General features: G+C 32.1%; 1 pseudogene; it reads left to right on the top strand.

The window, feature by feature from the left end:
* Positions 1-225: 225 nt before the first annotated feature.
* Positions 226-15,167, top strand: LOC120604856 (ethanolamine-phosphate phospho-lyase-like; annotated as a pseudogene).
* The last annotated feature ends 11,174 nt before the right edge of the window (positions 15,168-26,341 follow it).

Genomic DNA, 26,341 nt, shown 5'->3' with positions numbered 1-26,341 from the left:
AAAAATAAGTTATAGACATATTATGTCAGATGATGATGAGGGCTATGAGAAAAAATTAAGCAAATAGAGTAAAAGAAATACTCATGTAGAAACATATTGTAAGCTTACAGTCTATCGTATGAAACATAAGACATAACCAAGGAGACCTGTCTTCTGGAGATGACACACTAAACATTGAGAATTCTCCTAGAGTTTACAGCAGAAAATAGTGGGATAAAGCTGAACATGTCAGAGCAAAAGGGTTCTCCCTTCTTGGAAGAGCAGTTTGTGTTTGGGGACACCACTCTTAATTCTTATCAGTGTAATAGTTTAAGAAAAGTAGAAATAGAAGCTGTACCCATCCTCAATTGCATCTTCTTCCCACAAACCTGATTGTGTTGTTTATTATTCTAATATATGTTCTTGTACTGAACATTAAAACAAAACTATATTTTCAAAACTGTATTAAGACTCACAAAACAGATAAACTCTACAAAAGCATAACATGCAAGATAAACTAAGCTCAAGTTTTTAGCATCCATTTATTCAGACACATATACTCCAAGCTAAAACACAGACCAAGTGACCAAAAATAGTAATTCCACAGAGACATATATTTTAAAAGTGAGACCACTGATCTTCCAACAGCTCCTTATTTTACAAATCCATTCATTCCCTGTGCAAACTATCCTACGACCAGTTCCAGTATCTAAAATGCTATAAATAAACTTCCCTGACTCCTTGTTTTGGGAGCCCTCATTTTTCCACATGGTTTGTAATTTCCTTTGCTGTAGCAAGTTAATAAACCTAACACTAGATTATTACTGATGCTTTTAGGTTGGTGAAGCTTAGCAAGTGGAGTTCCCAGCAAGATCTGGGTAAGTTCCTCTGATGCTGACAGGAAGTTCAACTTTATAATCATGTGCTCATCTGAGATATCTGGAGTCTTCCTTTTCTAAGGACACCCTGCCCATGAGTCTTAAGTAAGCATTCATGCTTAATCTGAGCTTTCAATTATTTCATGGAGTCCTCAGTATTGTTTTCTTCTCTGTCTTGAGAAGAGAGTCCTCCAGACTTTTTGGTCATTGATCAAATTTGTACACATTTTTCTTGTGAGAATCATCAAAGCAAGAAAAATTTGTTTGTCACTAACCATCCTCTCTACCTGTCTATTGTCTATAAGCCTTTATGTCTCTAATGAGGTTCAACAAATGTCTTTCTGCAAGATTGAATGGTAAATATTTTAGGCTCTGTGGGCCAGCCAGTGAACTGCAACTACTCAATTCTGTATTGTAGCATGAAGACAACCACAAATAACATGTAATGCATGCACAAAACTGTGTTCCAATAAAACTTTGTTTACACAAACAGATGTTGGTCTGGATTTAGCCTGCTATCTATAGCTTGCTGAACCCTGGTTTATAAGATGAAGTTCAAAGAGCAGAAGACAGAAAAATTGGCCTTTCAACTTTATTAGAAGCTGAGAATTTCAAAATGCCATGTCACACCAGTGTTCCCTGGGCAACCGTTACATCAAATTACATTTTCATAACCTTATAAGTACATTCCTCAGTATTGTCTTTGTATTCAGGAGAATATTAGTATTTAATTCCCTCTGCCAGCGCTGGGGCCTTATTTGGGCCACTAGTCTTTGATGATGACTAGTCTTTGGCCAGGTTCTAAAGACACCTGGTTTCACAACTATAATCCTTACTGACCATTGCAGTTTTTATTAAATTGTTTAAATTTGTATTCCCTCCAGACTAAAAGCCTGCTTCCTTCACATCTCATATTACAGTCTTAAGTCATGTGCAAATCTCCCTAACTGGCATAAATTTGCCAAAGGCAATTTGGAATTGCAGTGACAGTTAGAGGAACTTTTGATATCAACAAGGTTGTTCATTTAAGAGCCTCTATAAAACAAATATTCAACATTTAAGGGCTGTTACAATCTACTGCAGTTCAGGTTCTAATTGATACATATTTAGAAATGATATAAATTTAAAATGAAAAAGTCAAAAAATCCTTTAAAAAGTACAATTTTAATGGTTTAAATGTTTTGACTCTTCTGTAAAAAAAACCTCCCCTCCACCCCCTCAAAAAAAAATCAGCTCTTGTAAAGGCTAGAGGCTAGATAGTAAATATTTTTTCCTGCAAAAATTATTCTAAAATTCAGTGAATTAAGCTAATATCCTTGCTCTTGTTTAGAGATAAGAAGAAAAACGTGGGCCTCAAAACTTTTAAACATAATTTAAAGAATATTTTTAAATATGATTTGTAATTAGACAGGGTTTATAATTTATTTTTTAAATTAATTTAATATTTCTGATAAACAAGATTTTTTTAAAAAATAGAGTGACTATTATTGGTTTTAAAACAAATCTTTATGTATTCTTTCTAATTTTATAACAATGTAAACAATATTCTACTTTGTATAAGACTAAGAATTGTATGAGTTTCTTATATATTTTGGATATTAACCCCTTATCGGGTATGTAGGTTTCAAATATTTTCTTGCATTCTGTAGTTTGCCTTTATATTTGATGATCATTTCTTTTGCTATGTAGAAGCTTTTCAGTTTGATATAGTCCCATTTGTTTACTTTTGCTTTTGCTGTTTGTGCTTTTGCTGTCATATCCATGGAATCATTGCTCAGTATTATGTCAAGGAGCATTTTATTTTTGTTTTATTCTAGTTCTATGATTTCAAGTCTTACATTAAAGTCTCTAATCCATTTCAAGGTAATTTTTCTGAGTGGTATAAGATATGGTCTAGTTTTATTCTCTTGCTTATGCATATTCAGTTTTTCTGACACCATTTATTGAACAGACTATATTTTCTCCATTGAGTTTCTGGTTCCCTTGTCAAATATTTGTCAAAGAACAGTTGACCATATTTGCATGGGTTTATTTCTGGGCTCTCAGTTCTGTTCCATTGGTCTATGTGTCTCTTTTTATACCAGTATCATACTTTTTTGATTGCTGTAGCTTTGTAATGTACTTTGAAATCTGGAAGCATATGTCTGCAATTTTGTTCTTTCTCAGATTGCTTTGGCTATTTGAGGTCTTCTATGTTACCATAGAAATTTTAGAATTATTTTTTTCTATTTCTATAAAAAATGTCATTATACTTGATAGCAAAAAAAAATCAGATAACTTGATTTAAAAATGGACAAAGGATCTGAACAGATTTTTTAAAGATATTCAAATGGCCAACAGATACATGAAAAGGTTGCCCAACATCACTAATTATCATTAGAATGCAAATCAAAACTACAATGAATGTATCACCTTATACCTGTTAAAATGGTTAGCATCAAAAAGATAAGAGATAACAATTGCTGGTGAGGATACGGAGAATAGGGAACACTTATACACTGTTTGAGAAAATATAAATTGACACAGCCTATATGGAAAACAGTATGGAGTTTTCTCAAAAAATTAAAAATAGAACTGTCATATGATCCAGTAACCCCACTTCTGGGTATATATCCAAAGGAAATTAAATCGCTATCTTAAATAGATAGTTGCACTCCCATGTTTATTGGAGCATTATTTACAATAACCAAGACAAGGAAACAACCTAAGTATTCATTGATGGAAGAATGGATAAAGAAAATGTAATATATATAAAATGAAATACTATTTAGCCATAAAAAGGAAGGAAATCTTGCCTCTGGTAACAACATAGATAGACCTTAAGGACACGTTAAGTCAAGTAAGTCAAACAGAGAAAGCCAAATACTATATGGTCTCACTTATGTGTGACATCTAAATAAACCAATCTTCTAGAAATAGATAGCAGATTGGTGCTTGCCAGGAATAGTGGTGGGAAGTGGAGAAAATGGGTGAAGGTGGTCAAAAGAATATAAACTTCCACTTATAAGATAAATAAGTTCTAAGTATTTAATATACACCATGGTGTTTAAAAATTTTTTAAATTTACTAATCATACTATATTTTATATTTGAAAGCTGCTCCGAGAGTAGAACTTAAAATTTCTCACACACAAAAAAGACATTTTAACATGGTTTAAATTCTAATTTTCTTATTGATTTTATGGATGAAAAAATATATTTTTCTACAAATTGTTTATTAACAACAAAATATTGTGCCATCTAAGAGAAATTGTAATAAAGGGTATCTTTTAAATGAGTTTATTTTTATAAAGTTCTTACCTTCCTTAAGCCATAAAGATAGGGGCAGATAGGTAAGCTTAAGTAGTAGTTTCCAGATTCTATTTATCTGTAAGATTTTAAACTAAAATTAACTGATAAATTACATTTATGGAAAATATAATCTGTGCTCATATGTAATATATTATAAAGTAGCCCTCAGGTAAAGAGGACATATGTATGCATTCAGATTACATTATACACTTGTTCATTTTGAATAAATGCAAAAAAAAAGTATATAATGTAGTGGGTGTATATGAAGAAAAATGGATATTTATTGTTTATTTAAGGAAAGAAGAGAGATAAAAAAGACTTTTTATAAAGAAAGAAAGTCTGGTTGTACCAAAATATAAACATAAATAACAAAATACACTTGAAGATATATAGTAAGTGTACAAGGTATGAATGAAATGAATTTTGTGTGACTGGGGTTATAATAAGTGCAAATAATGAGTTAGAAACAATGAAATGTACTTAAAATTTAACAAAATTGGCTAAATGTAATAAGGTTATTCACAAAGGAAAAAAAAGGTCTTGCGACTCCTTTACTGCAAATTGTTAAGTGTATGATATGCAAACAAAAAAGTATAAGTAGAAATTGAGTTTTCTCTGTTAAATACTAATTACTCTGCCCAAATAACAGTTTCCTTTTGCCACAAGTATTATTTCAAATCTCTGTACTTTTTAAATAGTTGTGAATTACCTTTGAAAAATATTGATTTTTGTAAAAGCTAAAAGTTCCTAATATTATTGTCATTTATTGACAAGTCTATGTGCATATGTGTATTTTATGTGTTTTAGAATTTTATGTGCATTATTTCCTGCATATTGAATATTAAAACTTATGTTTGGGTACCTGTGTCTTATGTTTATTTTTTCCCCTGATAATTTTTTTTTAATTTTTACCTTTTACAAATTAAGTCCCCAATTCAAAATAGTAAAACTCCTATCTTTTCTAACTAAAATAGCTATATTTCCTAAATGAAAATTTTTACCAGAAAACTATTCTCCTTTAGTTTGTTAGAGGATGGAAAATTAAAATAATTAGGTTCATTTCACATGTTCTAAATTTTAATTTACCAAAAATTAATGTGGCCAAGCTGAGAAACATTTCTGGAGCTTTCAAATGCATGACTAAGTTTGTTCTGGACATCAACACAGTGAGCAAACCAATGGGTAGTGCCACTCAATGGCATATGCGGTAACAACCAAAGAAACTGCAGAAGCCTTCAGCGCTCTATGGGGGAAAACCAATATCTTGTACTATTGCTTTGGTTGTCCTGGATGTAATTGAGAATAAAGACCTTCAGGGAACTAACACAAGAGTAGGGAATTATTGTACTAAATTACTGAATAAACAGAAAGCTAAACACACTTTGATAGGAGACATCATGGGTGTTGGCTTTTTTTATTGGAATTAACTTATTTAAGAACCATCAGAAAAAGACTCTTGCCACAGTGGTAACATGACACATCATCTACAAGATGAAAGAAAAGTTAGCGGTTTTCAGTGCTGACAGACCTCGTATGAACGATGTGAAAATAAAACCATCTATGTGCTTCACTGAAGAAGATGCAATGTTTATGGTGGACCAGCTTAATGGGATTTTAATAGTTTTAGAAGAAGCCGTGGGAGCCCAACTAAAAGTGTGATCTCTAAGAATACTACATGCACAACAAAGAAACCTAACGCAGAACTTTCAGAATTGCTCAGGCAACTGACTCCAAAAAAAATCCTAGCAGAAATGGAAATGAATTTTGCACATTCATTGCATTTTAAGACAAGATAAATGTCCAGAGTTACAGCAAATGAGTGAATGGGTCTCTTCTGTTAATAGCTCTACTGTACCACCTAAAGGTAGAATTTTCATTCCGTTTAGATTTGTACATAAAAAGGAAAATGTAAACATATATTTATAGATTATAATAAAGGAAAGATGATGTAAACAAACAAATGAAATAATGTGAGAGTATATTTGGTTCCTCAATTTAGGACAAACGACAAACAAAACAAACCTGACAAATCAAAAAGCATTTCAGTCTCACATTTTTTAAAATCACTTACTACTTCTCAGTGGTTTGCAAAACCAGATGTAAGATCTATCTTGAGAGTTTAAAGTCAAATATAGATAACACACATATACTCAGACAAATATAAAATTAAGATTATAATAAATGCTTTTAAAATGTGAAAAGTGATAGGTGTCAGAAGATTATATAGTTAGAAATACTTAATTTATTTGAGGAATGTATGTTAGGGGAACTTTGAGAAAATAACATTTGAACTGGTGGTTCTGGAGAACTCAGAGAAAATGTTCCGGGAAGAGAGAACATTTTTAGAGGTACTGTGTAGGGAGGAAATATGGCACCTTCAAATAATTAAAAAGTAACCAATGGGGCCAGAGAGTGCTTTATACTAGAGATATTGGTGAAGTGATGTACAGGGGCTGGATCATGTTATGGACTATATTCCCTCTTATGAAGTAATAAGATAGCATTTAAAGATTTTAAGCAGGGGTCTTTATAACAATAGTAAAATGGGATATTTGTTGTACTTTACTATGTGCCAGATATTCCCTTAAGGATTTCCTACCTCATTTAAGAACTATTAATAAACTCAGATTGGTTAATCAAAACTCAGAGAGGCTAAGTAAGTTGCTTGTGTAAGTAAGTCATTTGGGACGACCACTTTAAAAAATATATAGCAATATATTTCCAGTTCTCAGAACTTTTGATTCAGTAAGTCCAGGAATGGGCCCAGGAATTTGAATTTTAATAATCTGAGTTCAAATCATTATTTGAATTAATAATTTTAATTATCAGTGATTCCGATAGATTGTCCATGAATCATAATTAGAAAACTATTGAGCATATACTACATAATGCTCCTTATTTCACATATGTATCAATGATCTGCTCCCTTGGGAAATATTCTCAGAATATATCTAGTCTGCTTTTTTCACTTCCAAATTTCTACATTCTGCTTACAAAGATAGGAATATATGAAAAACAGCTGTTTATAAGTCTCCAAAGATATTATATATATCAAGTTAAAACAATGTCAGTAGAATCTTAGTAAATAGTAATCAAGGAGGTGAAGATGATACACAAATTTCATAAGCTGGTTATCTCACCACTCATAAGATATTCATATCAGAAGTATTCGACTATCTGAACTTCCTCTATGACAGAAAAATTCATTTAAGTGCTCAATACAGTCAGAAGAGTGGTTGCCTGATACGGCGTGGCTGTGGGGAAGGGTCGCAAGGTAACTTCCAAAGGTGATGGAAACGTAAACCTTGAGAAAGGTTTTAGTTACACTACGTACACATTTGAATTCAAACTTACACTGAAGGTCTGTACATTTCACTCTACTTATACCTTAATGAAACCAATCAATCAACAGATTAATATTATTACCTGTGACATTATGCTCTATTTCTTGTCCCATCCTTACAGCACCCCTCAACTCCAGTCGGTCGTCTTGTGAAGGAGTCCTTAGGCATACTGCAGTGCTAGAAACCCTCTGCCCTTATCCATTGTACACAAGCTTGTCCACATCTCCACAATAGATCACTTCAATTTACATGTTTTAAGTGAGACTAGCTAACAAAGCAACATTAAGACATTGAGAGTTTGAAATAGGTTTTCATGCATTCTTTAATTGAGCTTATATATTTGTTTAAGAACTTCCTGACAATCAGTGAAAGATTGAATGACCCTTCAACAACAAAGGGGCTCAGCCTACCAGTGAACAGAGCAAGTGAGAACAAATAAGGTCAATATTGTGCAGGAGTTTTTGACCAGTTCTGCTGTTTTTAAGGCAAGAAATAAATAATGTGCATATGAATTAGCTTTTCCCCAGAAAAATTTCAAGTCAGTTAAATTACAGAATTCAACCTTAGGGGGCTCAGTAGAGGAAAACCAACAAAGGCACTATAAAGCATGAACTGAGTCACTGCAGAAAAATGTACTCAAATTATTATCAAATTATATCTAATTTAACTGATTAAAGATAAACTTTTCATTCTAATCTTTGACTTTTAAAATTATTTACTTTGTCATTAAGTATAAAATAGTGAGTATATATTCTTTATTTAAAGGTCATATAAAATGCAAGATAATATTTAAAAAAAAACTCTGATGACCATGTTATTGAATTCCTGAGAACTTTAATCCAAGAAACTCGAAGAATTCAGCTTTAAATCTTTTTTCTTTAATTACTATTGGAAGTAAACCGCTGTTTTTAATTATAATGTCCAGAAAATAATAGGTAGGTGACAACACAAACCACTTGATTCTATTAATTTTATTCAGATTTCCTTCTTTGTAATCAGTGCTGACTACCTAAGTCTAGTGACTTTATAAACAATGCCATCAATGGTAATGTTCTTTGAAATTAAGACTAGGTAGATTCATTGACCTTTTATATATTCTTAAAGAATAAAAATTTATTTTTATTAAAATAATTTAAGTCTCTAAAGAAATAGAGTGAATATGATTGGAATGTAGATATAAAAATGAACAAGCATGCCATAACAGGATTTTTGAGGTTTTGTTTATGGATGAAATAATTTATAAATGATTGTTAGAGGCCACGACAAAAATCTTGAAATGCCAGAACAAAATCTCAACGTTTTTGGTATAAATGATGTTATTATAACAACACACTTCAAAAGATGATCAAATATGGTATCTATTATAGAAGATAAACACATAAAAATGAATGAAAAGGAGTATAAATAAAACAGAATGAGCTCTATAAAAACACCTGGTGGCAGGGAAACTATATATATAGATTGATTAATGAAAACAACTTCACAAAAATTAAATTTAAAATAATAATTTTACTAATATGGAATATAAATGACATGAAAAGGATAAACAGTATATATATATATATAATAATAATAAAAAGAAGCAAAATATAATATATAAGAAAAGATATCAAATATATGTATTACATTCACAAAAAAAAATCAAGAAAGGGAATAAAAAATGATGATTAAAATAAAGTTTTCTTTTTAGGATTTGTAAAGAACCTCCAACGATACTTTTTAAAATTCCCTACCTAAAGCTGCTATAAAAGTGACCTAAGATATTACGTTGATTTTTCTCTCCTTCGATATGTCTTGAATATTTCAGATACAGTTTATCTGAATCCTATACTTCATAGAATTCTTACTTCACATGAACAAAGTGGTCACAGGGCACACAAACCTGCTTTTTGTTTTAGTCACTCTACAGAAGCAAGATAGACCTCACCTAAAATTTGGTTGGAATATCCAGACCATGGAGACCGACATATACCATATGAAAGGTTTATTACTGACATAAAGAAGCCTTGTGGGAAAAAAGGCAGACATGATAAGTTGTTCTAAAAATTGTTTAAGGAAACAGAGAAAGAAAATTGGCTTGCTATTTTCGTAATGAGTAGGGAGTAGGGCCACTTCCTGGGCAGGTGAATCTTTGAACTTTCTGCCAGGGCTAAAGGGGTGGCACTGTGCTTTCTCATCGGCTTGCTCAGGTGTGGGACTGAAGGGGAAGAGAGAGGGGTGAAGCTTAAAAGCTGCCAGTAATCAAACATCGAAAATGGAGTCAGACTGTTACACTAATAATAAGAGTAAAATTTTATGAGTAATCAACAATTCCCAGGTCTTATAATAAAATCTTCCCGTCCATTTTCTCTTTTAAGCACCCTTAAAATCATATTTCTTTCTATTTTACATACAAAGTAACTGATTTGTAAATTGTTCAAGGTGACATAAAGAATTCTGACTCAGTTATATATGATATATAATTTTTGTTTGTTTGTTTTGGTCTCACATTTACACTGAAGTTTTTCACAAGTGCTCGATGAAGTTAACAAAAGTCTTGTCCTGGAGAATAGTGAGTGCTATCATTTTAAGTGTTCATTTATTTGTACTGATGCAACAAAGCTTTTCTGAGCATTTGATATGTATTTGGGTATTTTTCTAAGTTTCTTGTAAGGGTTCTGATTCAATCAACAACAAATCTATGAGGGAAATATCTCATCATCCTCATTTTAAAAATGGTGAAACCGAAGAATTGATGGTTTAGTAAGTTAGTAAGATATAGAATTAGTATTAGAGAACACAGACAATCTTACTCCAGAATACAAATTCCTAACCATAACCTTATATTGTTACTTGGTAGCCATTTTACAAGGTTCTAGACTGCTTTCTCTTTGACTCATACAAACAAGATTAGCTTCAGTCTACATGACTCTGTATCTGGTGACATTATAGCTCATCCCTCTCTTTTGTGCCATCTTCCCAACTTCAAACCTCAAGTTTAGGTTAAATGTGCACGAGAGATGCAGTCTCAGTAAAAATGACTAAAAAGTTAAATTTCTGTTTAATACACCTAATGAATAGAAAGCTATGATAAATTAACCTAAGGAAATGTCTTTTCACTCAAAAATGAGAGAACGCTCTAAAGGTCAGAGTACTTTATTTCTTTGCTCTAATTCAAGGAATCCAATTTCTGATACAGCCTCACAGCATAGATTTTTAACAGGTAGAAAAATGGAAATTGTACATATTCCTTTTTTTCTGACAATGAATAAACAGTGAGAAAAGGAAATTAAGTCTTAGCTCTCCCAATTTAGTCCCTTTCCTTAACATGTTTTGCTTGGAAATAATTGCTAGATAAAAATTTGTTCTCTACTATTATTTCATATATTAGTAAAAAGGTAAATATAACTATACATGATTTACTTAGTGAAACATTCTTTTATCTCTCTATTTATATGTTTACCTGAACTATGCATGTGAAGTGGTTTTAATTTCTCAGTCATCATTTTTTAGGAAAGCTTATGAGAATTTCTGTTTTTCCTTACTCTTTTAATTCCTTAGATCTTTGTATATAACATTCCTTCCTTCCTACCATCCTTTTTTTCTCCCTTCTTTCTCTCTCTCTCTGTTCCCTCCTCCCTTCTTTCATTTTTCTCTATCTCCTTGTCCTTTTTTCACTCTCTTTTTTCTTGAGAAAACTATTTTTTAAATAAAATATTTTGCTCACAACTCTAATACATTTATAAATAAAGTAATATTTCTATTAATTAGTTGGGGTCGAGGTGGGGTACTAGACCCCTCTGCTCTTTATGCATCACACCAGATCTTTTGACTCCACAGTAATTATTTGAAAATCAGTATTCTAGATGATTGGAAAAAGCAGTCAGTTGACAATCTCCATAAATGTAATTAGAAATTTAAGCATTTCTGAGGTGCTCATATTTTGGTATCTAGGGTATTCATGATCTACTAGAAAAATATATTTTAAGCGGCTCTCCTGCTTGCTTCACAATGTTGTCATGAAGATAAAGCTGTAGAATATCTGGGGAGACGAGATGCCTTAGAAGTCAGTTCAGTCTTGCACCTGATGATTGGATTCCATATGCACACAATTTTAGACGCAGGCCATGTCAGTTTAAAAAGTTCTAATTTTGATAAAATTATTTTTATATAATCAATAATTTTTGAAGGTATTTAATATGACATAAGACTCTACAAATATAAAATATTATTACTCCATTGTGCCAGGTATTGCAATAGAAAGAAAAACAGGTAAGATATAATTCCTGTAGTCTAGAAGCTTATGTTTTGAGGAGAGAATGCTCATGAAGATACAAATAAATAAGGGGTGAATAGGATATGATTTTTGCCATAAGAGAATAAAAATTCATTCAGACTATTCAAAAAGATATTTCACATCCAACTGAAAAAAATCAAGAATGATCTCATAAAACTTGCATGAACATTAGATGTTAAGTAAGTTTCTTCTAGAAATTAAAATCCCTGGAAGTAAAAGGCATTATTTCAGTAAGGGTATGGAGATGAGGAATGGTAAGATCTTTGAATAGTAATAGATCCAATGTGTCCAATTTGAAACATTGAGAAATTAGGTGTAAGGTATTCAATGTAAGTCAGAATTAATCATTTTTAGTGCAGATCTAATACCACAGGCATTGTAAAAACATAAAGATGGGTTTAAATCTCAGCTTAGCTAATTAGTACAAAACATTGACAAAAAATTTACCACTATTTTTTTTCTTTAGAAAATAGGGAGTAAGCTACAATTAACCTACCGAGAGAGTAGGAAACTAGAATGAGAAAACTAAATGTTAGTTATTACCATCAACTTTATGACTAATAATGACATGATTATTGTTAATAATACTCTGTCTTTTGGTAGATGAAAATTAGTGAAGTAACAGGTTTTTTTTTGTGTGCTCATTTTTTGTCTACCTAACTAATGTTAATTTTACTTTTAAAGGTTCATGAAACACTAGCAGCTAATTCCTCTTTACATTTGAGAAACATTTATCAGAATAAAGATGGCAGTTTTAACTGAACATCTGTCAAACCGAATCATTACTGTAATAACCTTATAAATGTTTATAACTTAACTTTTATTAGTACTTTTAATTATGTCTTCAAAAGTTAACATAAATGTATCAAAATATTATTTTTTATTTATAATAAATTTAAAGGGGTTTTTTTAGTCACATAATGACAAAATTTATCAAGGGGTCTCATGAGTCCTACAGTCCCAAAAGGCAATCTTACAATTCAAATAAGACTATAAATTCATTCTACAAATATGTACTGAGTGTGTAGAATGGACCATGAACGGTGTTAAGTACTGGAAACTGAGAGATGAAGAAGTCACTCTTTATCACTGAAGAGTTCAGAGACAATAAACTGGAAATTATGATAAGAGCTTTAACAGTAGTAACCATGGGTAATGTAGAAAGACATAAACATCTATAATTAGCTTTTCTAGGCTTAATAAAAGCTGACATTTATTATCATCATATAATGATGCTGTGCTTTTGAGACATGATAATAATTGTATTGAACCTTATAATAATTTTACTTCCATTTAGAAAATTAAAGAATTAAAATATATTCAGATGGTATTAAGAACTGCTCTCAACTCCCACCATCTACCATTTTTCTTCATTTTTCTTCTATAAAAATAAACCAATGAGGCAAAATATATTCTTATGTTTATGAGTGTCTCCATTTGAAAGTCAATTCACATGCAATGACCCCTTCTTCATAAATGCTGCTTACCTTTATCCAAGCTTAAGATAATCTTAAAGCAATTGATCCATTGGCTCTGATTTCAACAAAATTATTAGAAAATGTTTATAAGGACAGTGGACTAGTGTATTGATTGATATGAGGAATTCAAAGTTGAAAAAAAAAAAACATAGTCCATGGTTTGCAGTATAATTTATAGGCATGTTCAATGCAAGATAACTAAAAAGAATACAATGTTCTACAATAAAGATGTTCTATAATATGTTTAAAAATAGGGGATAGTTTATTCCAAATGAAGATCTTGGGGAAGTTTTCATGGAAAAAAAGATCTTGAAATAGAATTTCCACAGGTGGAAATAGGCTATGCACACAGCATGACTAAAGACACAAATATTAAGATCTTATTAACAGAAATCTAGCAGAAGAAAGCAGTAAATAGAAAAACTTTAGCAATGGTATTTTATTTTACTCATGATATACATTTTCACTGGACGTAAATCTATAATTTTGTAGGTAAAAGAAAAATATATAAATACACACAACCATGTATATATGTCTATATGTTTGTGTATGTGTGTGTGTGTGTGCGCGCGTATATATATATATATATATATATATATATATATATATATATATATACGCGCGCACACACAATAAGACTTTTAATACTAAGTATGTTACCAAAAATATAAAACAAAATGAATAACACCTTATTATACACATACCATCACAACAGCAAAAAGAACTTTTATTCTCTAAGAAAGCAGGAATAAGTTAAATATAGAGTAAATATTAAATGGAGTTAAGTTAATAAAGAAACAGCTATATTTGAATGTTTGATCAATTAATTTGTCTTGCAACATGCAAGTATGCAGTACGGAAGACTTTCTAATAACAGTGCTTTCTGTGGGTGTGGTTCTAAACTATCTTAACATTCCAGGGTGCTAAAAATGCACCAGTTTCTAATATATCTATAATTATAGTCAGAGAACAAGGGTGTTACAGATTGCATGGTAATCTTTTACAGTGCTACTTTTGACTAAAAGGTCATACTTTTTAGTCTCTTCAAACAGCAATGATAGAAAAAAATATGATTACTTAAAATACTTGACCCAAAACATCCCCTGAAGCAGTCTTCTGCATATCATGTAAGTTAAACAGTTAGTTAAAACTAGCTAATGTCATGTAAAATAGAAAAAAGGATTTTAAATGGATATATTTCATTGAATACATTTATATATTTACTTACTCTCAAGTATATAGGTGATACAGACTTTTTAATATATATTATTTTCCTTAAGAAAATTATTTTTCCTCAAGTATCATATAATCTATAACATTGACATTATGAAAATTAATTTTATCTCCTAGCCTTCAATTTAGATAATCTGCAGGTTATTAAGTATGTTTAGCAATTTTGCAAACAAAATATGTAATTCTCTGGAGAATATATTTACAAAAAAATAAGAAAAAATTATTTTTCTATTTAGGCAATAAATGATAAAGATTGAACAACAAAAATATATTTTTAGAAGCTAAAAATCCATGTTAATAATTTCAATGTATATAGAATATTCTTGATTGTCTGTTTTTGAGGAATCCTATAACATGGTTGGAAAGTGGAATCCAGTTGAATTCACGGTGTTTAAATGTCTATTTATTGAAATTAACTGATAATATTTTAAATTTTTGATTGAAGTAGATCAAAATGTCAGGTAAATATGGAGAATTTTGAAAAGACAAGAGGTCTCCTTGGAGATAAAGATTAAATATTCTAACCACTTCTCCCTGAGATTCTAAATTATTATAATCCTACTGTGGTAGGAAGAATAGGCCCATATAATTAATAAAGCAAATCACTGAGAGGAAAAAGAGACAGGACTGACAGAACTAATAGTATACTGAGTAGAAGAAAAGATGATTATTCTGGGTCAAAAACATAACTTAATCCACTTGGTGGGCAACCTTACTCTGAAAATGTGACATTGTGAATAAAATACAGCTTGTTTTTAATATTTTTAATATTTAAGTCATCTTCATCATGGGGTGCCACTTAGGTGAACATTGTCCTGATGTGGAGGAAAACACATTATTTCACATCTTGAAAAATTCCTGTAGTCTGAGCATCTTTTCACACTAGTAGTGGAGGAAATAACTGAACTAGAAGCTGGCCCAAGAACTTCATCTTGCATACATGGTTCTAGTTTCAACTGATGCTGCAATGTAAGAGCATGATCAGCAGTGCTGCGGCACACAAATTTCTTAAGCTTGTGTAGGTTTCGGCTCTCTAGAACTTGGCTATAATAGAAGTAAAATGACTCTTTAAAGGCTTTCATTCTAGAACAAGCTGCTTCTAAGACAAACTGAGGAATCATCTTAGTTCATCCTTTCTCATCATGGTGAGGAAAAAACCATCAAGACTATCTTTTGGGACATTATCAAGCACTACATGTTTTGGGACATATTAAGGGAAGTGATATACAACTGAAAAATGATATCAATTGCTGCACTTTGAGATTCCTTGGAGGGTAAGGGAATTATGCTTATCCTGATCTGTGAATCAAAACATTCTAGTTACTGCTAAAACATGGTTTCAACCTTACAGATTTCATTGTATTTTCTTAATTGTTAAAAGCGAATGTCATTTTCCCTGGCTACTACTTGTTTAGTGATTAACTGGTGGATGAAAATTATTTCTAAAAATAGACATGCAAATGATATGCTTATTTCTAAGGGTCAGAAATTTGTTAATAGAAATTAGTTGTGCAAGCTGTGCAAATATCACATTTGTACTAAACATAATAATTGGAAAGAAAAAAAATGAATGTTTCCAAACTCTTTTATAATGCACTTAAAACCGAAGTAATAAAATAAAAATCAACCACTTTAAGAATGTAGACAAGACACCAGTAAACTGTTTCTTCTCTTTCAAGAATATTTTTTGTGGTTATGCACAAGGACATAACCACATACCCTTTTGTTGTAGTTGATGTTTAACAATAACTTTTTACAAACAAGTATTTATCCTCTTAGTTAAAAATACTCATCTATAACAACAGTGTTTCAGTAATGTGGGAATCTCTATAATTGCTAGGATGATTAGCTAACCATTGTGGTGTCAGCCTTAGTTATTTTCGAGGAAACTAATTTTTTCCCCTCTAATAGAAAGAATGACATCTAATACACACTGTTTCTATTGTAGCCACTTCATGAAAGCAGTATATAGATCACCTTAATTAACATTTGGTTCATATGTGAAAACGCCATTAGATGCCACATATTCACCAAAATGGCACAAAAGACTTCCTTGGAAAAGCAAATTAGCCTCCAAACCTATCCTGAAGATGACTTTAAAGAGTGGGAAAGGAGACCAGCTCATCTTTTATGGTGATTAGTGGGGTAAGCCTGGAGCAAACCTCTCTCATGGCTTGAACTTGCCACTGGCACTAAAGGAGAGAGTGTTATATGGTGTCAGATGATTGCTGGACTTATCATAGTGATCACTTCTTTAGGTATATAAATGTTGAATAACTGTGGTGTATACCTGAAACTAATACAATTTGTATGTTAGCTATATTTTAATAAAAGTCTTTAAAAAATTATTGCCCACATACGGAGCAGAGGTTCAAGGGTGAGTGGTGAAGCTTGAAAGCTGTCAGCTGTCAAACATTGAAAATGGAGTTAGACTCCTTACTACAATTCACCTAGATGTTTGATGAGTAAAATATGCCAGGTTTCATTTAATTAATTTGAACCTATTTAAAATATTTTATTGTTTTATGAGACCTGTAACCCAGTGTTTACAGAGGAGGTAAATGCTTCATTGCATGTCTTGTTTAAGAGCTCAACAAAACATTTTTGAGAAGTAAAAGGAATATCCTGGTTACAGTTAATAATGTCTAAATTCAGAAGGGTTTGAGGAATATATCTATGAGGTCTTGTAAGTGGTTTTAGTATAGCTGAAGACTATGTAACTTTTATGAACAAATTCATAATACAATTTGAATTATATTTTGAATATCTGTGAGGCAAGAGTTTCCAAAAACTCTTTATCCCAAATGTGGTAATATTTGAAAAGAAACTGTCATTGCCATTGGCTGGACTAGAAAACCAGGCTATTGACGATGGCCAAAGAATCTATAAAAACATACAATCTAGTGTTAAGATCACTGCCTAAAGTTCAGCCAATTGTTCTAGCCCTTGGATTCTATCATTGATCAGAGATATTCTGGTTAAGGGATAAGAAGCAGCAGCTCTTCAGCAAGCTCCATCATTTATGAGGATGTTGCAGTATGCATAAAGTATAAAATTCCCTTTGCTATTCACTCCATTAATCCCAAGAGGTTCTTTAGGTAGTGCCATGGGGTGAAAAAGAGAGTGACTTCCCATAACACCATGCATCGGACAATGGAGTAGAGATAAGGGAGGAGATTCCCCCTGCAGCCAGGATATATCAGAAGACTCAGATTTATTTCTATATTGTAAGTACATTTTTTTCATTTTAGTGAGGAAACTCTGGTGATTTTACCAAACTTGCTACTTTCATGACCTAAGTCATATTGAGTAGTTAGGTATAGGGGATCATAGGCTTAGAGCCTACAGGAGTCTAGTATACAGTGAGCGATTGATGCTCTAATGGTGTGTAGTGCGGAAGTCTAGGGCCTTTATGCTCCAGAATTCCAAGAGAAATCTACTGCCATCATGGTTCATCCAAAGGCTCCAGGAGGTATGAGAAGGGGTTGTTAAAGCTTCTACAGTGAAAGCTACAATGAAAGAGTGTAATCTGGGAGGCACTGAGGGGAGTGTCTAGTGTATTATAATTTGGATGGATTCTAGAGTCATTTGCAGCTAGGTACCCCATTCAAAGTGGACTGATTTGCAAGTAGCAGTATAAATGAATGTAAGTAGAATTAATAGATCAAGAAGATGTTGCCCTCAGAATATGAAAAGTTCTAAAAGATGTTTGGTTCATGTTAGCATTAATGGTAATGGGTAGATCAGTATCTGTTTCTGGATAGTGTCAGTGACAGAGCAACCCTTGACTGATCAAATAATTTTTAGGAATTTAACCAAGATTGTGAGGCCTTGTACTATGGGTATGTCAATGGTTCATTCCCTTTTGGTAAAGCTCCTTTGTGAGTTTCTGTATTGTTCTGAATGAGTTTTTCGAATGAATCTCCTTGGAAAATGATGTACTTGTGCTCCTGGAGAAAGTTGAATGGGGTTAAATTCCTTTCTGTAAAAATTGTGTGAGATGGCAGGGCTATTGAGATACTCCATGGGTAGTCAGGTAAAAATGCATTGTGATTTTTATAAAAGTGCATTGTGAATTTTATATTTGGTAACTCCCCCCAGAAAACGGGAAGTACCTTATTTAAATTTAATAAAATCTCATGAATGACTGTAACTTGAGGCCCAGTTTCAATTAAAGCTCTTAAGGTTTGCCAGCTGGTGCATTTCAGCAGATGTTAAAGTTAATTCAGAACCTATATTGTAGAGGCACAGAAGCCAATTGATGTTGTATTATCTTATGATATAAATTATTTTAGTATGCAATATACCTGTGATATTATTATTGAACTGTACACTTGAAACCTATGTAATTTTATTAACCAATGTCATCCCAATAAATTTAATTAAAAAATTATTTTAGTAAATGTTGAATTTTCAAGTGTGTCAAATTGTGGGCCTCTCTATTACTTTTTGGTTCCTTCCTTTATATCCAGGCAATGACTGCTACTTCCCTTCCCCCTCCTCCTCCTCCTCTTTTTTCTTTTCTCTTTCTCCTTCTTCTTCTTCTTTATGGTTACTAGATCCACTCCAGGGTGACCCTCTCTACTCTGTCCATACTTATAAGTTTCTTCCTCCAGAGAGTCTTAAATCAATATCATCAGGGTTAGGGGCCTCCCTCGTGGCAGTGGTTGCTTCTTTAGGGCCCCAAGTACAAATCAAGTTTGAAATAACCCCATGGTTGTGACACAAGGGTGCCGTAGATACTTTTCCCTACAACATTGAAGATCATAATCTTTTCTTTAGCCACAGAAATATGGGCAGCTGCTATAACAGAAGCATTTTATAGGGTACTAGCAAGCCATCTGCTTTTAGAAACATGACTTAGCATGTCGCATGGTGACAATTCTTCTTCACGCAAGCAACTACCCAAAGGAATATCGGTTTTTCCTCTGAGTACTCTGTAGAATAGAGGCCTGTGTTTGTATCAGACACGTAAGCAACAGTGATAGGGTAAAAGTTGTTCTCCTGAGCCTAGCATCAGTTATGACTTATACTGGAATCAAGACACACGATTCAACTAAGTTACAAAGATATTCTGGACTAAGACACTGAATTCAAGATCACTTTAAGGAGGGTCCAGTCCCATATCCCCATCCTTAAATGTCAATTATCAAAATTTCAACTTAGCTTTGTAAATCTATAAGAAGCTCAATTGGACTCAATGGATGCAGCACAGAGAAGCACAGTTCAAAGAACATGCTTGCCAGAAGGCAACAAACCAAAGTAAGAGAATAATGATGATTAGTGGTGGTGATCATTGGCTAACAATCTGCCTACATGCCAACTGTTGTAACCAACTCACCAAGATGAGATGGACATCCACTCAGCATTTGGTTTGTGTATTAAGACTAATGATGCTACACACACACATACATATACACACAGGAAGAAGGTATAAAAGTGTTTATTACTTACATATGAGGCTTTATGGGGTGAGCAGAATAACTTTCCAAGATAGTCCAAAAGGAGACTTGTTCTGCTTTTATGATTAGAGAGCTGAGGTGAAGGTCATGATATATGGACTAGAAATTGTATCTTTGAACTTCTTACAAATACAGAAAGAGAGAACATCCTGAATTATTTATCAGTTTGCTCAAATGTGGGACAGAAGGTGGAGGGAAGTGGTGGGGCTTGAAAGCTGTTAGAAACCAAGCATCAAAAGTAGAATCAGTCTTTGTTGCAGTTCCAAATTGATTATTAATCAATTTCTTTGCAAAAGAAATATTATGATAATATTAAATAACTTTGGGGAGTTAGGTAAAAAATTAATATGTGCTTATATAACATTTTTACTAATATATGACAAAGGACCAACTTTTTATTAAGGAACATTAAAAAATAAATATGGGAAACATTAAATGAGACTGAAACTAAATTAGAATTGTATATGAAGGACAGTATAACAATTTAGATAATTATATGAAATGAAATACACACATAATTAAAGTTTCAGTTCCTTTATAAAGATTTAGTTTATGGGTTGTACCAAGCTGCATATGATATTACCTTTCAATAATCATGAAATCAGATTTAATTCTGAGTAGTCTAATTTGTATGCTTAAATTATCAAGCATTAAAATTGAATTTAAATAATTTAGTATTGAACATATATAAACATTGAGAGGAAAGAGTAGCTATTTATTTCATCATCAAGAAACTGAAGCCAACTGAAATTCTAAAAATCCAGAGAATTCTACATAGACAAAAATGACAATTTTCAAGATAGAAATAGAAATGTATTTTTTTTAACCTCACTAGGATTTAGGTATCGATTTCATAAATGGCCTGTTAGTCCCCTGTAAACATCTCAGATGTACATGATTCATGCTTTGCACTGAATAGCCTAAATAATATAACCATTTGTGACTCTATTACTAGAAACTTTTTGTTTTAAAGACCATTTATTGCTGATAATATTGTCTGAAAAAAATGCATTACAGATCTCCATTTTTTTATTTTTATTTATTTATTTTAAATTAGGTTTATTGGGATAACATTGGTTAATACAATTATATAATTTTCAGGTGAACATTATCATTTGACATCTGTATATTCTATCATGTGTTTACACCCAAAGTCCAGTTTCCTTCAGCTATCATATATTTGATCCCCTTTACCCCACTGACCCCCTTCTCCCCCACCCCACTAGTAACCAGTAGTCTATAGTCCTCTGGTAACCACTAGTTTGTAGTTCAGATTTCCATTTTTTTAAGAGGAAAATAAACATTAAAGTTAACCAAATGTCTGTATGCCTATGTTTTTAAGATAGATTGAGGACAATAGAAGGAAAAACTCATATTTTGTATAAATTCTGTGATGTGTCTTTCCTGTCACTCAAAATAACTTCCAAATATAATTTTAAATAACTGAATTTTGACAATATGCATTATAATTTTTTTAAATGTTTCATTTTAGTGATAATCTTTTAAATGTTTTTCTTGTTTCTAAAGAGAAAATCATGGAGGCAAGAGTTTAAAAACCTACGAGAAACTTAAAAAATTGTAAACTATTTATTGAAATAGGATGCTATTATTTTGAGGGAAGCCTAGGTTATTGCAATGTAAGAGAAGCTTTAGCATATATTTAAGAAATTAAACATCTAAGGTATAACTTAAGACATAGATTTATAAAGTTAAATAACTTGCCTTAGATCAACAGCTAATTAGCTGCAATATCAAACTTCATTTCTCACAGCACTAACTCTAAGTTGCCTTATAATCAAGAGACTAACAAATATCAACTCTTGAAAATTAAAGACACAATGTCTACTAGAAAAAAAATATACAATTTAATTAGAAATGTGAATTTTCCATGCAATTGGTGACCAGCATAAAATTATGAAAAATAAGCTATCATAGACAAACACCACAGTACATTAAATACTATCTACTCAAAAAAATACACTGGAAATAAAGCTGTAAGAGAGCAATTTTGTCTCTAAAGAAATATCCTCGACTTGTGTGATAGGATTATTTCACTGGTTTCCTAAAGTTTATGTCAAATATCCCTTCTATTATAATAATACACATTTTATTATCTTTCATATGATTTTATGTTTATCATGTATGTCAGAGGGGAATACTTTCAGCTTCAATTAACAAAAATCTGTCTTGAAATATAAAGATATTTGTTATTAAATTAATAAATATCATATAAATTGATGGTATTTACCCAGTTGTTAAATAATGTATTCAAGGTCTCTTTCTTTATTTCTCTACCATCTTTAACATGTTGGTTTTTCTTCTCTATTCAGTCTTTCATGTTTACAAAATGATGGCTGCATCTCCACATGTGCATTAAAGGCAATGCCAGCTAGATTATGAGGTCTTTTTTCAAGAAAGCAAAAACAAAGTTTTCTCAGAATTTCATGACCCTCAGACCTTCAGTGATTATTTATTGGTTATTTCTGAGGCACATGGTCATCTCTAACTCAAGAGATGGTAAGAAAGCCAATATAGTTGGAATTAGCAAGAGAAAACTGGTTTTACAAATAGAAATTGTACTATCTAACTAATGAAGTCAATCACATCAAGGAATTTTTTTTATCATCAATTGTTCCCTAAGGAATTGTGACAAGAGAGAGAACACATTGATTCCTAGAAAGAAATATCTTTATCTTTCAGTTAATACTCTGACATTATGAAATATATATTATTTGTGTGATCTTTCTCTGATAAAAAGAAATATATATGGATAACAGAGAAAATTCAATTTCTGTACTGCAGGACCATGCATCACATAGAACAGCAGCTCTGATGGATGAGAAGCTGCCTCTGTTCATCTTTCCCTGAGTTAAAAGCAAGAAAGCTTTGACTTCACTGTTTAGACAATAAGTGAATTGGGTTTTGAGGCATGCTAATTATCATTACTCTTCTCTTCATGTAGGTTCTGAATAAAGTGAGAAATAGATATAGATTTCAAATTAAGATATTTGTATCAGCTTTGTTAATGGTAAATCTGGACTGAAATATGTAACTTTCAGCAGCCAAATTATGGTCTTCCTACTATGTCTCTTCTCCAGTTATAATCCACTTGTATTCATGGAGTATCATAGTTTTATTAAAACTCATTGTAATTAAAGAGACAGAGTTAGGGTTAAAGAGGTGGAGGAAGAGAGTACAAGGAGACACAGAGAGACATAGGTTAAAGAGGTGGAGGAAGAGAGTACAAGGAGACACAGAGAGACATAGAGACATATGAGAGAGAGATAGAGAGAAATGAGAGAGCGATAAGAGAGAGAGAGAGAGAGAGAGAGAGAGAGAGAGAGATTGAGAGAAAGAGACTCAACCTGACTTAATTGAGATATTTGACATCTTGGAGATTCAGATGCATGTGATGAGATCCTCCTCTGTTACTTGAGATTCCTCAATATGAGTGTTGATGAGAAGAGACTTTCTCTTGCCATGAAACCTGGAAAGCCCAAATATTTGCTTTCCAAACAACCTTCTGACAGGCAAAAGTCCTGGTCTTGGACTTCAATAATCAGATACTTCTCTCTTAGACACTGAGTGAGAAACTAAAGAAACATGAACTGTGTAAAATTCATTATCTCGGTGGCTGTGGTAATAGCAAATCCTGTTTCTGAGACAATAATGGCAGTGATGCCACAACTGGGATTCAATATTGAGGAGCAATGGTGGCAGTAGCACCAGATGTCAAACTCACCTTTTCTTGGAGAAAGAAATGGTACCTTCACTGAACTGACATCATCACATAATTTTAGATATGTTTCTGTTTGCTTTGAGAGCCTTTTAGATGAGTCAGTTTAAGCTAGATTATGTTATTTAACAAACAACTCAAAATCTTAGGGGTTAAAAACTATAAGCATTTATTTCTTGAGACTCCTACCTTAGGAAAAATCCCTACGTCAGAAATGCTGAATTTGTGAGAGAAAAGAGAGAAGATGGTAGAATCATGCAATGCCTCTTAAAACTTCTCAGAAGTGGTATAAAAAAAAATCCCATTTACATTTTATTTTCTAAAGAAAGTCACAGAACAAAGCTTGATATTAACGGGGTGGAGAACCATGTGCTTGTTCTTATCCCTTTTGTGTATTTTTAAAAATCTTAGTTCTTAAAAACAGTCTTTGGAATACTGTGAAGTATGAAATATCTTTTCAATAAAATATTATTCTGCAAGAGTTGGTTTCTGTAGCTTTCACCTTGACTGATGTATTAGTTCCCTAGTAGATGGGGACTAAGGCCTGACTCAGATGCTCTGATTACAATGCAAATGGGAGCAGAGAAAGAGAGTGTTATGAGGAGGAGGAGGGAACAATTTGGTAGAATCACTGGCAGAAAAGTGTTTCCCCACTTTTCAGTATAGCATAAAGGTTAAGAACTGGACTTTGAAATCCATAATGGTTTGAGTAGGATCTCAATATGTGTGCTTCTTACCTCTATAATCTTGTGAAAATTATTAAACCATGTCCCAGGTTCCTTGTCTTGAACAAGGCAATAGGTACCCACTTCCTAGGGCTGTTGGGGGAATTAAATCGATTCATATGGACATAGAATAGTGTTTGAACCAAAACAAACACTCAGTTTTAGATATTATTGCAATTATTATTTTTATTACTCTTAGAAAATGGCTGAAGATTTATTAGCTCATAGTTTATAAGATGTGGTAGTAACCTAAGAAAATGCAGAAAATCATTCTCCTCTTCAGAGTGAAACAAGAAGTCAGAGCAGAAGTAGGATGAAGTCAATGTGAGCCTGAGTAATTACTTGAAATCATATTTCACAGAAGAAGTTAATCTTGAGTTTATACTATGGCTGTATTTGCTTATCAGCCTCTCTAGCGGTTTGGAAAACCAACCAAAGAAAAACGCAGCATGATACTTATGATAAATTTCCACATAAATGTTATGCTTAGAATTATCCTCTGACTAAAGGAGAATTTTTGGAGAAATTATTTCACTGTATAGAACTTAATGCCACTCCATTCTAAAGGAATGACTGATAATACAGTGCCTCCAATCTTGGCTGAAATATAGCCTTACCGCACTCTTGTAGCCTTGTATGTCGTGTGTGTGTGTGTGTGTGTGTGTGTGTGTGTGTGTGTGAACAGGGCTTAATGACAATACCAGCAAAGAAAAAATTATACTCTGAACCTTTCCACAGTCCATTGTGCTGACCTGCGCTTATGAATCAAGTAATGACACTTGCATAAAAATTTAATGTTGTCCCTTGGACCTAACGTATTAAATTCTGATCAACACAAATATTAATCATGTACAAAAAAAAAGAAAGAAAACTTGCTTTCATTAGGGACATTTGATAGATTTTTGTGTGTTTGTTTGTTTGTTTTTGCAGTTTAACAGGGAATTTGGAAATGGAAAGCTTCAGGAGGTAAAGAAGAAAGGTGGATGGTAGTCAGCACTTAAAATTTCTAAATAGGAAAACTTTTGCTGATTGAATTTTAGTTCTTAAAAACAGTCTTTGGATGAAATAACTATACAAAAGAGAGAAGTAAGCATGTTTTAATTTTTCTTTACTTTTACTGAGAATAAAAAGTTGCATTGTCCAATAAATGGAGAAAAGTTAATATAAAGTAAATTAGATGGTTTCAAATTGTAAGTTACAGAAGTATGAGTACAAATGTAATAAATTTATTCAAACATAGCACATAGTTATTATCATGAATTATTAGCTAGACTGTTAAATGAACTGTTGATTATGCAGTATGTGTAATTTTAGAAAGGTAATATGAGAAATAACATTTGCATTTTTCTGAGTTATTTGGAAATTTTAAATATTATTATGAATCAGTTTTTTGAGTCAGTTTCTTATGTTTTAAGAGACAAGACAAAAAATGACATAAAACAGAGAAAACATGTTTGTGTATTTCAGTATAGTTCACAAATCTGTAATTATATTGTATTAGTATATTTTATTATAAAAAATTCATATGTTTGAAAACCAGTCTATAAGTCATGCTGACTTTCCAGAGGGCAACATTTCTGGAACTAGTCCAGCCCAAATTGTCTTTGATGGCAAAGAGGTAGCCATGACGACAAAGCTTTGAGGGGCCAAAGAGCATACATGACATGCTATACACTGTTCAATTGTAACATGAATAGAAACGAGTTCTCTGACTAGTCTGAAATATTTATAAAAATGCAAGTCTTTTTCAATTAAAAGTTAATTAATAAGATACTTGACAAAATATAAGTAATTAGAAAAAAGGGGGATGAGAAAGTGAATTATTTATATTGAAGAAAACCAACAAATTACGTTAATAGATGTTTTAAATGCATTATATGTTCCACATGAAAATCCTATGAGAGGGGTAAAAAACTCTCTTTTTACAGTAGAGAAAGCTC

The sequence above is a fragment of the Pteropus medius genome, unplaced genomic scaffold, assembly GCF_902729225.1.
Source record: "Pteropus medius unplaced genomic scaffold, Ma_sr-lr_union100, whole genome shotgun sequence".
Classification (NCBI taxonomy): domain Eukaryota; kingdom Metazoa; phylum Chordata; class Mammalia; order Chiroptera; family Pteropodidae; genus Pteropus; species Pteropus medius.
This window is presented reverse-complemented; position numbering and strand designations above follow the sequence as displayed.